General features: G+C 35.5%; 1 protein-coding gene across 9 annotated transcripts in view; it reads right to left on the bottom strand.

Annotated features, from left to right (window-relative positions):
- The window catches only part of NKAIN3 (sodium/potassium transporting ATPase interacting 3), a 372,372-nt gene that overhangs the window by 162,954 nt on the left and 192,248 nt on the right, over window positions 1-17,170 (bottom strand). The gene's annotated exons all lie outside the window — the stretch shown is intronic.

Raw genomic sequence — 17,170 nt, 5'->3', positions numbered from 1 at the left:
TTTGAGAGCCATTGATTTCAGGAACTTGTAGTCTGCCTTTTTACTAGATAAATATAAATCTTACACTTGACTTCTGCTTCTCAAATGTAAGACTGAAAGTCTATCCAGCTACCAAAGATCTATAACATTTTAGGACTCACTTATCAAGCCTAAGTGGCCAATATTTTCAAACACCCAACAACCACAAACCATGCTTTAGGCTGTCTTCGAGTGCCTCAGGACTAGTGGTATTTCATTCCGGTGATCCAGAACACAACAGCACCCACATTTTTTTAAAAAACACAGTGAATCCAAGGGAGAAACAAACAAACAAAACACATTATGGTTGTCTTCTATGAGTCAAATATCTAAGCAATGGCTGTCCAGAAACCAAAAAGGGATAAAAAAAAAATAGTACAGGACAGCTGAGGGTGAAAAACAATGGCATAAGTTAGTGGACAGTGCTTTGTGGGAAAAAAAAAAAAAAAAAAACATAGCAAAATTTCTTTTACCCTGGTAGTTGGATGAGGTGGGACTGCAGCATCCCTCCATCAGGGATAGGAAGAGGTATGATATATTTTTGGAAGGGAGAAGTTTTCTGAGTAATGAGATGTTGTGCTCTGCTCCTTCTAGAGATACAGCAAGACTCAGAGAGACAGTTTCATTCTCAGAGTTGCCACCGAGGCACAGTCTTCACTCCATCACAGCCCATGAGCAGCGTATGTGAAACCTGTGTCTGCATCCCTAAAAACTCATTGTAGGTGTCAAGTTAGCTTTATGTAATCGCTCTCCAGGGTTTTTTCCTCCTCAGAAAAGGAAACTACCCTTGCTGGAGTATACAGAAGAGGTCTGTAAAACTTCTGCATGAGTGACAAGCAGCAAAGTTAGTCTGTGCCTCAGTAAGAGGTACTTCTTCATAAGTTTCAGGGTACTCATTTATTCTCTTAGATGATCTAAGACAGTGACCAGTGGCTTTGCAAAACCCCATCTCTTTTTAAGGTTAGTTTATTTTGCACACAAATGTCTTAGTTTTCTTTAAAGAAATATCTGAGCACAAAGGTCAATTTTTTATCTAATCTGTATGATCAGAGTTTGAATACTTTTTCCTGTAGCTGTGTTAGTTTATATCAGCTCAGCAGAAAGCCAAGAACTTTGAAATATTAACAGAATTTCATAAAATGAAATATTCACAAAACAAAACTATATTTTTTCCTCCTAAATATAGCATTTACCATGAGCCTATACATGAGCAGTAGAAAAATATACAGGCACCAAAATACTATCTTTTGTTTTCAGTAGTTATTGTGTAATGTAAATATTGTGTATTCTCCTTATTATAGTGCATCTCACAAGCTTCTGTGTTTCTTTTTGTCTGTGGTACAACCTGAATTAAATAGCAAAAGGACTGACAAAATAATCTATTAAGGCAAGAGAAATTACACGTAAAAGGGAGTGACAACTCTATGCAGAACATAATCTTGCGGACTATTAAATCACACTTATTTGACACACAAGCTTATTTTACTTTTGGCAAAACACCTAAATACAGGAATTCATTCATATTTCCATACTAACAATGGAGCTCAAAATACAAACACTAAATTAAAAAACAAACTATGCCAGAAAGATTATTTATTACAATACCCATAGTCCTGGTGATGTGATGAAACAGAAGAAATTGTAATGAATTATTCTTGGCAGTGTGTTTAGCAGAGCATAAAAAGCAACAGATAGTGCAGTCTTTTACGTACAAACCTAATGCTTTCTTTGTCTCTGAATCCTTTTTGGATCCTAAGAACAGCTTTAATTCTCAATGTGCTGTTTTTTTTGTTTTGTTTTGTTTTTTCCCTTTTCAATAAACATTATAACTTTTGTTTTGTTTTGTTTTTAAATGAATATTTCAGAGAGACACTGAAAAATAAGCTAAGGCAGATAATAGCTTAAAAAAATGAACCATTAACACAAATTTCATACATACAAATACACATTTCATACACATTCATCCCTCACTTTTTCTGACTCCAGTTTATTGAGTTCTCTCATCTAATGTTATGTATTGGAAGCATTTATGAAGCACAAGCACAACAGTAGAGGTGCCACAGTAATATACACAAGATCAATACAAATAAATGCAACCTAGATGACTTGCACTTGCTGGTAAGAGATATTATAAACATATTGCAATGTTCATAATATAAGAACATAGAATAATTTACATGGACCCATAAAACAGTATTTATTTAATATGTTAGTATATAATATATCTCATCTTTGCATTTCAACTTTATTGCATAAAGCAAGAATTCCATACCTGATGAATATTCAGGGTTCTTTCAGCTTTTATACTAAAGCCTCCTCCCCTTCCCAAACTTTAATATATGAGAAGCAGAGAGGTCTATGGATTGCTTCTTATTTTAATGCTGATTCAGCAAACTACTTAAAAGCACAGTAAGCACACGAGTAATTTTATTGAGTTTAATGAGACTACTCATGCATTTAAAGTTAATCATGTGTCTTCCGAACTGAAGCTGCAGAAGAAAGCATACAGAAATCTTAGTGGGACCACACATTGTTATAGGACAATAACCACTGTAATTTTTACCCACTACCCCTGTGCTTTAGATTACAGCAGCCCTTTGGGTGTGTGTTGTTCTCATTGCCCTTCTGAAGCAGATGTAGAGGGTGTGCATATTAACAACACAGGAAAGACTTCTCAGCAAGGGAAAATGCATTTTGCTATGCTGTTCTGTAGGAGTCACAGAAAGAAAATGTCCAGGGTACTAAGTAAGTGGGGGAGAAGGGCTGCAGAAGCCCTAGGTGACTGGCACGTGGAGTTTCAGAGGTTAATAAGTCAAGTGGTATCCTAGTTGCAGAGCTAGAGTGATTTAGGTGATGAAGAGAAGCTGGGAGGAAATACAAAAGGATCTTTTTCCCTTCTCCTCCTTTGTGGTCTTTCTTCTGGTTTAATGCAAACTGAAGAGAACAATTATAAATAAAGCATTATATAGTATGTATAACAGTCATCTCTCAGAAATATAACTAAGCAAGTTCTGTTTATGAATACTGTTTATGAAGTAGAGCTGCCTATTTTGCAGTTGGATAGTAGCAATCAAGCAAATGTTTCTGATAAGAAGTTGCAGCAATTTTTGGCTGTGGAGACGTTACACAGTTTCTTCTGTTCCCTCTTCCAGCTACTTTTTTCCTTTGTAATGGCACACATGCAAGAATTTAACCACGAAAGATTTGTTTGTGAAAATTTGTTCAATCAATGGGTATGAAAGTTTCCACTGGCATATAAACACTCATGCTCTCTCTCTTTTGTATCAGCCTGTTCCTCAAGAAGCCAGAATAATAATGGAGAAAAGATTTCAGTCAATATAAATTAGAAGATACATAATAGAGAAAATTTAATGGGGAAGAAAAACGTCAGGTAAAATCCATACTAGCAAGGTTAAAGGCAGTTAGAAGTAGCTCATAAAGCTTAATTAGAAAGAAAAGAGATTATAGAGAAGATATAGACCTAGTAGTAGATGAAGACTGTATTTTTTGTAAAGAGGCAGAAAAAGCAGACATTCTTTAAAAAATATGTAAGTTATTTATTTAGTTAAGAACTGAATGAGAAGAAGAGGAAAAGTACTTTCAAAACCATGAGTAAATGGCTTAGATTGGTTTTAGCGATTTATAAATCATATCGTCTTGCACTGGACTTGCAACCATGCAAAAGCTTGGGTGTGGAGATCCATGAGTACAGAGAAGTTAATTTTTAATAAATCATGTGAACTTCATGAAACTGAAGAATTTTAAAGCTTAGGTAAGGTTCACAAAACACACATGTAATGGTTCAAGAACAGTTAGTCTAACACCAGTTACAAAGAAATTGAGGAAAGGATGACATAAAAACAGATGTTTGAGAACCAGCAAAAGCAGTGTAATCAATGCCAGTCAATATGAATTCATAAGACATTAGGACTTGTTAAGAAAGCTTGATTTCATTACTTCAAGAGGTTAAAAGTTGAGTTGATATAAGCAGCTGCAAGAACGTAATTTACTTAGTCCTCTATAAGAGATTCACAAAACATTCTTATTGAAAAAATTAGAAAGTCAGTACATTTTTAATGGACTGAAAATTAAATAGATTGAAAACTGGCTAATTAACATAGTTGTCAATGGAAAATCATAGTTGAATAAGAGTGTTTCTAGCAGGACTCCCCCGGGACTTAACTAAGGTCTGATGTTGTTCAACACTTTCATCACTGATCTAGAAGTAAATATAAAATCACTGCTTATAGTGGATGTATTTGCAGATGACACAAAGAGAGGGAGGAGGTTAAATAATGAAAAGGCAGGCAGCTGTACAGGGCCATCTGGACTACTTGGTAAGCTGGGATCAGCAAAATAAAATCTGTTAAATTATAGGCACCAGCAAAGTGATATAGCTTGGAAGCAGGAAAGACAAGTTGTGCAACAGAATTGGAAACCACATCCCAGAGAATAAAATGTTTGGAAAAGTTAATATGATCCTGAAATGTTGAAGCAAGGTGACTACTTACAGCTATAAAAAGTGATCATAGACAGGAATGGAGAAATCCTATGATATTGATCTCATTGCTAGGGTCTAGGAATATTTTAAAACTCTCTAGAATTCTAGAATATCCCACGTTGGAAGGGACCTACAAGGATGATTGAGTCCAACTCCTGCCTCCAGACAGGACCACCAAGAAATCAGACCATATGTCTGAGATCATTTTCGAAACACTTCTTGAACTCCACCAGGCTCAGTGCCATGACCACATCCCTGGGGAGCCTGTTCCAGTGCTTGACCAGCCTCCCAGTAAAGAACCTTTTCCTGAAATCCAGCCTGAACTTCCCGTGACACAACTTCAAGCCATTCCCTTGGGTATTAAACAACCTTTAAAAACCATTTTGTTATTTAATGTTGTTGTGGTTTAACCCGGCTGGCAGCTAAACACCACACAGCCGTTCGCTCACCCTCCCCCCTCCCTCTCTGGGATGGGAGAGAGAAACGGGAAAGTGAAGCCTGTGAGTTGAGATAAAGACAGTTTATTAAGACAGGAATATAATAATAACAATAATAATAATAATAGTGATAATGATAATAGTATTAATAATAATAATGTGTAAGAAACAAGTGATGCACAATGCAATTGCTCACCACCCGCTGACCGATGCCCAGCCTATCCCCGAGCAGCCGGCCCCCCACCCCGGCCAGCCACCCCTATATATTGTTTAGCATGACGTCAGATGGTATGGAATACCCCTTTGGCCAGTTTGGGTCAGCTGTCCTGGGTCTGTCCCCTCCCAGCTCCTGCTGCACCCCCAGCCTGCTCGCTGGCAGGACAGAGCGAGAAGCCGAAAAGTCCTTGGCCTGGTGTAAACACTGCTCTGCAACAATTAAAACATCAGCATGTTATCAGCGCTCTTCTCATCCTAATCCAAAACATAGCACCCTACCAGCTACTATGAGGAAAATTAACTCTGTTCTAACTGGAACCAGGACAAATGTATTAAAACGAGGTAAATTTGTGTCCCAAGCATATTTTAATATGTAGACATTTTCATGAATATTAGCATATTGCATCAGAGTGATGCAAGAAGTTTTTACAGGAAATTACTGTTTTGAAAAGTGGAATAGAAAGTATATGTTTAAATAATAATCAGATTTACCCTTATGAATCAATTTATTATAAGTATATACAAGCTAAACCTAAGATAGATAAGAATACCAATATGTACAAATTAAAATGTAATTGTACAAAGTAAAAAGTAATTACTAAGAGATTTATATCACTGGCTTTTCCAAAATAACTATTTTCAATGACTCTGCTAATGTTTGTAGGTCTACATGCACACAGCATTTAACAATAAATATAGTTATTTCATGCAGAAAAAAAAATTAAAATAAAGACAAAGGGATGCAAGATGCTCTAAAGCAAAACATAGTTGAAACTCAGGGTAGACATGAAGCATATAAAAATAGCCCCAAAACAGCACAAATGACTCTGAAGTTAAATAATGTACAAGTATATTTCAGATGAACACCTAATGGAAATCACAGTTTCTTCACAGCTGGACACATATTTATTTTTTTTCCCTCAATGAATGTTGTCTTTTATCCAACAGCCCATCTCTGAAGTGGAAAGAAAATATGACACCTGTGAATGCTTCAGGAAGTGCTAAAAAGAAAGAAACATTAATTTAGTCAGGGTGAAATGGCTCTAAAGGAAAATAATCTGCCCTCGTAATACTGGCCATGAGAAAGTTAGCCAGTAGTTTGTCACTTCTGTTCAAAATAATGAAAATTACAGAACGTAGTGAAAACAAAGCTGAGAAGTGAAAATATCATCCACAATTCACAAAAAATAAAGGTAAAATGAATCAAGTGTGTTTCTCTGCAGCAAGCAAGTAATCTGAGCCTTAGAAATAATATCTGTGCTCCTCTTAGCAGAACACTAGATAGAGGGTTCAGCACGCAGCTCAGAAAGTTCAGTCTCAGCATAAAAAATACCCAAGCCTTCAAACAACTTTGAGATAAACAAGGAAACTCCAGCAAAAACTCCCAAATCAACCCTGAATCTCTTGATCTACCAAGGAGGGGTGGAGGGTGACTGCTTCCATGCCTGCAAAAGACCCATAGCAGTAACACAGAAGAGCCAAAGCCTGTCTGTTCTCAACAGACAAGTATAATATATTCTCTCCTTGCAAAGGAAACATTCTTCCAAAACAACATGGACTTCTACGTGCTCTCTAAAGACATATGTGGAGAGGTAATTTAAGTATACAGCATGCAATACTGCTATAACACAGACAAATTATTCATAAATAGTGTCTGCCCTTGGAAGACAGTCTCAGGCAAGCACTGTTTCCAGCACTGTGACTTCTCCAAAGCTTCTGCCTTCCCCATTTGACTGAATAGGTCAAAAATACCCAGCATTATTCCTAGTGTAGTAAAGCCACTGACAATAAATCTCCTAGCAAAATAAAGGGCAGGAGGTCAGCCAAATCCCCAGTGGGATTCTCTCCCTCTTTCCCCATTAATCCAAGCTGAAGACCTCTGTTCAAAGGAATGCTGATACTCATGAATAATAAACTCAGTCACATCAATATGTCTCAAGAATTTCTCTGAAGGACAGCTAAAAAAGGAAAAGAAAAGCCAGAAAGGTGATTCTACAACTGAAAGAGAATATAATAATCTAGCCAAGGAACAATCCTTTCTTACTGAGGCTAAATATATTATTACACAGAAACCAAATATAGGAGAGAAACTTGCTCCAAGTCTTGAACCACAAAGATTAAGAGACTACTTCCTGTGATCTACGTGATCAAAAGTCTTCTTCTAATTAAGACAGATGAACACAACAGAAAGATCAAGCATTCCACAAACAAAATACTGCCAAAACAGACATCTCGGAAATATATTTGAAGTTTACCCAAGGTGAGCTACTGAACTAACCAGCAGTTCTCTGTTTGCTGAAGCCTTTGAAAGAAAGTAATAGTGGAAGTCTACCAGGGACAACTGCCCTATGGACCCCCTGGCAAGTAAGAATCATTCCATGGGAGCCAAGAACAAAATTTTCTTGCAGATGCTTTTGAAAAACCTGGTGAAAGTCTGGCTCAAATAGGCTCAGCAGACTTACAAAGTCTGTAAAATTCAAAAGGCAAAATGCTTATACCAGTCCCACGGAACATTTTAAGCAGATGTTAATTCAGAAAGTTCAAGATGATGCATGTCTAGTGCTGAGATCCTAGAAAATCCTAGGATATCTCTGACTGGATACACAGGCTCTGTGTAGTTAGTAAAATCACCTTGGTTGTCAAATGCAGATCTGTGAAATGTAAACCAAAGAACTGCTGCTTGTCTTTCTCCTAAATTAGACAGAGTTCATGAATCCAAAAGGATGAAAGTGCAGTCTTCTGGATGACATTTGGTGGTGATGGTGAATCACCTGCTTCTTGTATTTCTTTTACAGGTCAAAGATAGTTCCACGTTAACACATCTATCTAAGCAATATGCTGAAGTTGTGCTGTTATGAATTTCTGTAAGATGCACTTGGCATATTTAAAAACTCTCATGCAATTCAGTATCATCATTTCTGGGAAGAACTTTTTCACATTCTACTGTCAATAATAAGTCCTCTGTACTTTCATCAAGGACTGTGACTGTCTTATGTGTAAATTATTACAAAAAAAATATTATATTTTGTTCCTAGTAAATATTGTCTTCAAATGGAAAAAGATGCCATATGAATCAGTGCAAAACTCCTTTCAAAACAATAAAACTGTTTTAAAACTAGACTTCAGTTGAATGCTGATATTTACTAGAGGACAGACTAAACAATAGGCTTTCTCATAAAAAGGAAGAACTGCTTACTTGACCAACACAGGAACTCAAATTCTGAAAAGTGTGATGCAACTGAACAATAGTGTAGAGAAAAAAAATTAGTAAAAAAAAAAATACAAATTTGACCTCAGTGGGCAATAAATAGAGCCAACACTAGCACTGAAATAAACACACTGCCTTACAGAAGCATTAAAATCCGTACACAGCAGTCAGTCATGTCAATTGTTAGAAACGACTGGACAGACAGCAACTGTGGCCAATCCAATGCCTAACCAAGAATATGATTAAAGAAGTAATCAAAATATTTCTTTGAAATCTTGCCAGAACGACATCATATCCAGAAAACAAACAAAATCTCAGCAATCTTTCCTTTTTGTACAATAAGAGTATAACAATCAATACAAAATAGATTAAGTTGTCTATAAGTACTTAAAATGATACCCTGAGCAATCAAGCCTAGGTTTACCCTTGTTTGCAGACAGATTTTCCATACTTGCTTACAACCAAACCATGATTTAGAGGAATTTCCCTTCCTCTCTCCATGAACACGCTAATCAGTTCAAATTCTCCATCCTTGTGCATTGACCCTGCCCTGTGGCAGGTACTCAAGCAGCACCTATTCACCAGTCTCCTTATGGATGAACTGTGGAGAGGTGGGGGCAGTGAAAAACTAATTGGTAGACAGACACTTAATAACAGAGAAAACACAGCATACTCCGGAGATACGAGACACCAAAATTCAAACTCCTGATCTAATGAGCAATTTTAGACTGAAATGCAATTTCTCTACAGTATTTAAATCCTTACATAAGTAAGCACTGAATATTTAAGAGCAGGAAAAAACATAATCAAAAGATAAGGTACCTGTATTTAACACTAAGGCTGATTAACCACAAGTGAACTATCACAATCTGACTGATTCTTCAGGATTCTGAAAATTCTGTTAGCATAATATTAAATAATAGCAAATAATAAATTGAACACAGGGAAAATGAGAAATATGCAGCAGTCTTTCAGCCACATCAGGTAGGAGTAGATGACTAGATGATCCTTCCTCTCTTTATATGCTCTGACTCCTTATTCTATATCTTCTTGTTCTACATATAAATACCCAATCCTTTTTCAAGTTCTGTTAGGGGATTCAGGCACAGTTATACTATAAGGTACCAAGGGATTTAATCTCTCTGCCTCAGTGGCTATGACAGCATGCACGTCTGCATCACACAACTCATTTCAGGCTGGGACTGCAACCTTATTTCTTTTTCATATCCAGATGTGGTTTTGGAGAGATTTAGCAAGCTACCTGCCTCCTCCCTGTAAGACTTTTTATGCATTTTAGCACTTGTTTTAAGTATTGAATTTTTTTAACTTCAAGATCCTAGAAATATCCGAAAGATTAAGGTAATGAACTCAACAAATATGAATGTGATGTTTATATTAATAAATTTGTGTAGTAGCTAGCTAACCATATATAACACATTCATCATTCCAAAAGCCAATCAACCATGGATTTTCAATGGCATACTTAAAAAAAAAAAAAAGACACTGAGATATCACCTCAGTTATTTAAACCGATGAAGGGTGGTGGCCTCCTCCAAATGTCAGCTTTAGACTTTAACATTAAAGGTTTTTAAAAAGGACATTAATTCTATTTTGAAAAACATATTTGAATGGTGCTGACTGTATAAAATACTATGAACCACTCTAAATGTCACCTCAAAGGATATGAAATTCAATTTTTGCACCATCTGGAATGTACTCCTGATTAAGTTGTTCTGCAATGTGATTGTATCACCTAAACAAACTAATTAACATCAGAATGACACATTTTGCAGTTTCTATGGCATTTATCAGTGTCCCATTTTTTTCCACTATTTTTTTTTTTTTTCCCAGAATGACCTTATGCTCAAATTGTGGCATCAAGCTAGCTGCATGTTAATTGTCCTTCTAAGAATAAGCATATATTTCATTAAAACTTACATGGTGTTACAGCTTTACACAGCACACAGAAACAGAATGAATAAAAAATGGCTTTGGTTATGTAAAATCTGGAACATCAATAAACATCCACAAAGTCTCTTCATCTAAATAGAAGCCTCTGAGGCCATTTGACTGTTCAAAATTCTGAATTGGATGAATATGCGCTGATTTCAACACTAGAGTACTAACAGATTAATACTTTTCTGATATTCTCTCTCTCTCTCTTTTCAATATAGAACATACAAAATTATCTTCTTAAGCAGTCTACAGGTAGCATTCCTTTGGTTTATTTTAATATCACCAGCATGTTTGTGTAGTTATTCCACTTTTTTTTTTTTTTTTGGCTGAGAAGTGTAAACTGTTAATAAAAACATAATGCATTTTACCATAGCTTCACTATTATGATTCACAGTTCATGGCTGACAGTATTCTAACTTTTAATGGAAACAATCATCATATTCTAAACAGAAACTATACGCAGCAGCAGAAACTGCATGTGATACCAATATCAGTCTAACAGAACATCAGAAAATGTTGTTTGTAAATACTGCTGAAAGGCACACCACCAACACATTGAATTCATGATTAATGGTATCTAATATGAGGCAAGGCCATAGTTATTTTTTTGAAGCTCTGAAATGTTGTTTCTGTTCAGCATTACACTACATAATATCACAGTAAATTGGATTTCAGGTTTATTGCCAAAATAATTAAAAATTCAAAAGGCTGCTCTTAGAAGAGAACATTATGGAAAAATATTAAATACAGTTGAACCTGGGTATTATTTCTCTTTATTATGAAAGAGCAGCATGATGGGAGGAGCAACTTGCATAAAGGAGGTCATATTAGAACATTACGCTGTAGCAAACACATTTCAGTGGAATCTCTACTGTAAGAAATGGAAATACAATGATAACAATAATAAAAAGAGAGGCAGGTGTTTCTTAACACATCCTTTTGTTGTTGTTGTTAATTATGAGAGTTGGTTCAAAGAAAGTGAAAGCTGAGATGAAATGGATTGCACGAGGCAAGCATTGAAATGTGTATACTGGGCCCGGTTTTCTGTGTCTTACTATAAGTTTAATTCTATTTACTCAAATGGTGTTTAATTAGCATTCCTCATTTCTCCATACCAGAAAACACTCTGGAACATAACTTTAAAAACAGTAATTCTTTAAACTCTTTTAGAATAACAAAGTCAGGAAAGTAGGAGGAAGCAAGAGGTCCAAACTTCAAGGAAATGAAAACTTTCCCTTCATCAGGTTTAATTTCTGCTAATTGAGTTTTATTCCAATACACACTAGGAAGAGATTATATTTAACTATTGCTATAAAACTAGCCATCTGTAACATCTAGAAATTGCAAAATGCCTCCAGCTACATCCACTGCTTTAGTGTGATCCATTATGGCGCATATCACAGCTAGTAGCAGTTGATGGCACCAGCTGAAACAAATGGACCTACAGGAGCACGAAGAATAAGAATAATGGATATGTAGTCTCCCAAGGCCTAAGAGAGACACTGACCTAAAGCAACAGATAGTAGTCAGAGGTGTGTGGGAAGAAATTCTCAGCTGAGTTGTACATGACTATGTACCATGTCCAACAGGGAAGAAATACACTGTTACCGGTATTATATTCTCTTTGGTGAAGGATGTGTTGTTGTGAATGGCAGTGATTTGTGTTCAATTAAAAATCCATCAAAAGAACTGAGAGAACATGAGTCTTGTGTTTAACAGATGCCTAGTGTCTGTCAGGAGTAAACAGCAGTGACAGCATCGCCTCCCACTTGGTGTCACACAGTGGAACACCAACACCCCACCTATGCATGTACAAGAACTTCCATCAGCCACCTTGAAGCCTTCGTTGGGTTTCCCCATTTTCTGTGTCCCTACACACCTGCTGAAGGAAAAAGCCAGAACCACCCCAAGATCCTCACATGGAATGTCACTCCTGCTAAAGTTAACACAATTCTCAGTTAATCAAAGAGGAGGTTTTACATTTTCAAAATCTATTTACTTTTTCATATTTAACACTCCTACCTCAAACCATCCATGGACATTAACTTGGAATTTTACCTTGACAGAGGCTTATTTCTACATATTACAAATAGCAAGGAGGAAGAGTTACCTTGATCATCACAGATAGATATTCCTTTACTTAATTCTTCACAGTATCTAGTGATGAAGAGTTATGACAGTGTTAGACCTTATTCAGTGCACTTAGTACTAGAAAGCTCCTCCTAACCTCCAGACAAATATTTGTCACATGTTCAGAAAGTTATTTGTTAACTCTCTTCTGAGTAGATCTGAAAAAAATGATCACTTGCCTCCATATAAAAATCATTTACAGCTGAGTAGATATATTATGCCCTACCAGGAAATCCTTTCCACTCTCCTCACTGATTTTCTATATAGGCTTTATTTTATTTTTATTTTTTTAAGTTTAGCACTTCTTCCTCTCCTAAAGATGTTGCCAACTTTATTCGCATATTTCTCAGAGTGGGCTATGTCATAGAGCTAATTTTGATGCTAACTACACCAAAATAATTGTCTTAATTTTCTCATTTGTACCTGCGTGTTAGAACAAGAACAACTTTTTCTTTCATGTTGTTAGCCAACATATTTTGTATTGTAGCAGCCAACATGGCTTCACTAAGGGCAGATCTTGCCTAACAAATCTGGTGGTCTTCTAAAATGGGGTTACAGCACTGGTAGATAGGGAAGGAGCAACTGATATCATGACAACCAACTACCTGGACTTGTGCAAAGCATTTGACACTGTCCCCCTTGATATCCTTGTCTCTAAATTGGAGAGATGGGGATTTGAGGGACAGACCACTCAGTGGGTAAGGAATTGGCTGGATGGTCGCACTCAGAGAGTTGTGGTCAGTGGCTCAATGTTGAAGGAAATGGGTGGATGCCCCATCCCTGGAGGTGTTCCAGGCCAGGTTGGATGGGGTGCTATGCAAACTAACCTAATGGGTGGCATCCCTGCCTATGGCAGGGGGGTTAGAATTAGATGATCTTTAAGGTCCCTTCCAACCTACTGCTTAAATTCCAACTTCCATTGCTTAAATTTAAGCAATGCTCCTGTTCTTATTTCACATTAAAAACAAAACAAAGAATACCATGAGCCCCCAAATATACCCTTACATCTTAATTAAAAAACAGCATTATTTTTGAGCTTAACTTGCTCCATTTGAGATGCTTAGATATAACTGCACAATAATTAAGATTTGACTGACATGCACCAAATGGAATAAAGATGACTCCAGAAGTAGCCAGGATTAAGTCCACATGATTAGCCCTCATTCCGATCCACAATACTTTGTGTAGAAAAGAGTATTAAGTCTCTATTCCCACAGCACTTTTGCTAAGTAATTTATTAGTCCATTTTTTCCTCAGATGGAACAAATTAATTTTACCAGTTACAATTTTATCCACCAACTAAAGAGCTATATCAAAATGTAGTCCGTATTTCTTTCTCCAGTTTAATAAAGTTGGCTGGGAGCCTCAGACACACTGATATAAGTAAATATTACTAAAAAATAAATGTGAAAAAGATTGTTTTATTAATTAGCATATGCAAAATTTCCTCTGGCTTCAGTGTGTGTAGTATCACAGATAAATTAAAGAGGTCACATTCACCTCAATTTGACATCAAACATTAAGGACCGTATAATAAACGTAAGCTGTTTTAGAAGCAGTTTCCTACTGAATATGTGTGTGCCATAGAAATCTTTGCTCAAAAGCAACACTAGACATAGCTAACAGACAGCTCAACCTTGAAAGCTAAACTTAAAATAATCTAGATTTAGGCAAAGTTCATGCTCAAGAAGAATGCCACAGAAAAACAGTGAAGAACAGATAGAAACATCATAGAATAAGAAAATAGCTGATCAACATTGCCCAGCTGCTAAGGTAAGGTGTATAAAACAACAGGAAAGGAATATGCAGCCCTGGAGTGCTGCCATACATTTATGGGATAAAGGGCAGTAACATGTGAGCAAATGTCACAGTAACCCACAATAAATCTAGTAGGAGAAAAATGGTCTACCAAAAAGTATCAGTTGGCAGAGCAAATGATAAATACAAATAAACACAACTATTTTCATGCTTGTTCTGAAATCCCAGTGGGAAGTAAATGTTTCATTTCAAGACATAGAATAAGATCCAAACAACTAATGAGCTCCACAACTAAAAGGTGTGTGGATGTAGCAATCTGTCATCCTGTAGTGGAGGATTAAAAGGTCATGTTATAACAACTGCTTTGTTTCTGTCACACACGGTGGTTTACACTAAAAATTATGCTTTCAGTTTCATAAAAGCAGTAAATGAAAAATATAGGCAATTTTCATTTTTTCACATGGGCAGTTTTTTCATTGGTAGGCAAATTAGAGAGCTGGTAGGATTATACTGCTAAAATGAGAAATAAAAAACAAGTAAAAATCTAAATTAATACAAACAAAAAATTAGCTATATTTATTTCATTTCTGAAGAAATAAAATTTATTTAGCCCTGAAAGAAAACATTAACATTTTATTTGCAATTCAGAAGTGAGAAAGGATCTTGACTTTATGTTGTCTACAGGATAGTTAAAAATGAGCCCTTTACTCATTAGATTTGTGCTTAAAACACCCCATCTGGTGAAAAGCCAACTTTATTCCCCTTTCACACCCAAGAAGACTGGAATCCATATCATTCATTTCCCAGGAGATTACCATTTCCCTGATTACCATACTGTAGTTATTGTGCGGTGAGCTGCTTTTGGTCTCTTCTGCGCAACTTTCCTTCTTTATATTTATAAAATTCTTGTTTATAATTCTATATTAATTGGGTATTAATTAACTGAAACCTAAGTTAATTCCTTGACCACAAGCCTATAGCCCTAGATTACATATGTATATAGACTATATACATCCCCTCAGGTTTACCAGTTTGTCTCAACAGATTATTAAAAACAAAAACTTCAGTGGGCATTTGGGTCAAAATATTTGGGTATTTGTGAAATTGCATTCTTTTGGCAAAGGTTAAATGTGTTTGTAAAACATGAAATTCATTTTCACTGGTGTATTTCAAAAATACATAAGCTTTCCAGGAAACTCTTAAGAAAAAGCACCATACTTTGCTGAAAGAACAGAAAAGTTCAAGCCACTTCTGTGGTGTTTGACAATAGGAGAATGGATGACAGTTTTCAACACTCTTTATCATGACAAGTTTAAGTATCTTTTGTATGTGTCTCTCTATATATATACAGTCACACAGAGACTTAAAATTAAAATCAAGCTGTTCCTTTAATAAATAAATAATCACTTTACCTACCTGGAAAATCTGAATGTTATGCATTGTAACTGAAGGATAAATGCTTTCTTTAAACCCTCTCAGCAAAGAACAGGTCTAAATTAGCTAAGTCCTTCTTATTCAAATTTTCCATTACATTTAGTGGAATTTCTTGGCACAATTTACGCAAAATTCTGGATTCTATTATTACTAGCTTGGTCCTGATACCAGTGCCTGTGACGTAATTTGTTCAGGAGGAGTTAAATTCCATGAGGATAATTTTGTGTGTACCACCTTGAAATCAATTTTCAAATATTGCAATTATAAATGACAAAATAAAAATTTCACCAAAAAGATCGATCAAACTAAATAGTAATAAAAGGGATTTTTCTTAATTACTGAGTAATATTTGTACTACTTCTCTGCATTTTGTTTTGTCATATATGTTAAATAAAAAGACCTAAAAGTGAAGCATAGTGGTGAAATTGGAAAATAAAGGATTTCAATTTATTTCTGCTGTTTTACATCAGTAAAGACACAATCAGAATTGTTTGCAACCAATGTAAAGACAACTCTGATTTTCACAAATTTACGGGTCACATTACACATTTCACTTCACTTCCAAGGCATTTAGATAAAAATATTAGTAATATTAAAAAAAATATAATAGTCCCTATAATAACAGTCATCAACAAACTGAAAAAAAATGCAAACTATGTGTACAGCAAAATGAAAAAGAACAATTACTTTGGGCATTCATCACTTCTGTGTACCCAATAGATTTTTAAGTCAAAACATGCCAATACAATAACTTATTTTGATCTATGAAGTGCACTAATCTCCTCATCAAGTCTATGACTCCCAGTGAACTAAATCACATTTGGAAAAAAAATAAGCTGTTTTAGTTTTTCATTACAAAGTTTTATCACCAAAGGAAGCTATCGTTGAAAGCTTTAATTTTAATAGATTTTTTTTTTTACTGAGTAAATTAAATTTTATTTCTTATTAAATTGGTTTCACCATTTTTTTTTTTGTTTGTTGTCAACCAAAAGCCATGAGTTTTAATGATGAACCCAGAAAATCACGTAGCTCACAAACACTGCCATCTGAACTGAGTGGAGTTCAGAATTCTATAAAGGCATTGCAAGAATCAACAGTAGCATTATCTATATCATTAAATCTACAGCTAGTAGCAGGGACATTTATTCTATTAATTCCAGGATCTAGTTGTGCTACTGGCATACTGTGCCTACAATCATTTAAATATGTATGTGGTAAACAAAGATGAATATCATTTCTGTCTAACAATGGAATAAAAATCATCAGACATTGTATGGAACTCACTGTAGATACAATGCTAAATATAACCTATGCTAACATAAGCGCTCTGTTTTATGAATGCAATGCATATCCTGGTAATTCCAGCAAATACTTCTGCTCTAATCAGAGGTTTGAATACGGAATCAATGGCCTAGAGCATTAAGTGCCATGTAAAGGAAAGTTTTATTCAGATGTGAAAAAAGTCATCCTTTGCCATTTGTTCTTTTTTTTTTTTTAATAAAAGAATTAACA

Source organism: Anser brachyrhynchus (genome assembly GCF_964034855.1).
Source record: "Anser brachyrhynchus genome assembly, chromosome: 2".
Taxonomy (NCBI): Eukaryota; Metazoa; Chordata; class Aves; order Anseriformes; family Anatidae; genus Anser; species Anser brachyrhynchus.
The sequence above is the reverse complement of the archived record's forward strand: the minus strand, read 5'-3'. Positions and strand labels throughout refer to the sequence as shown.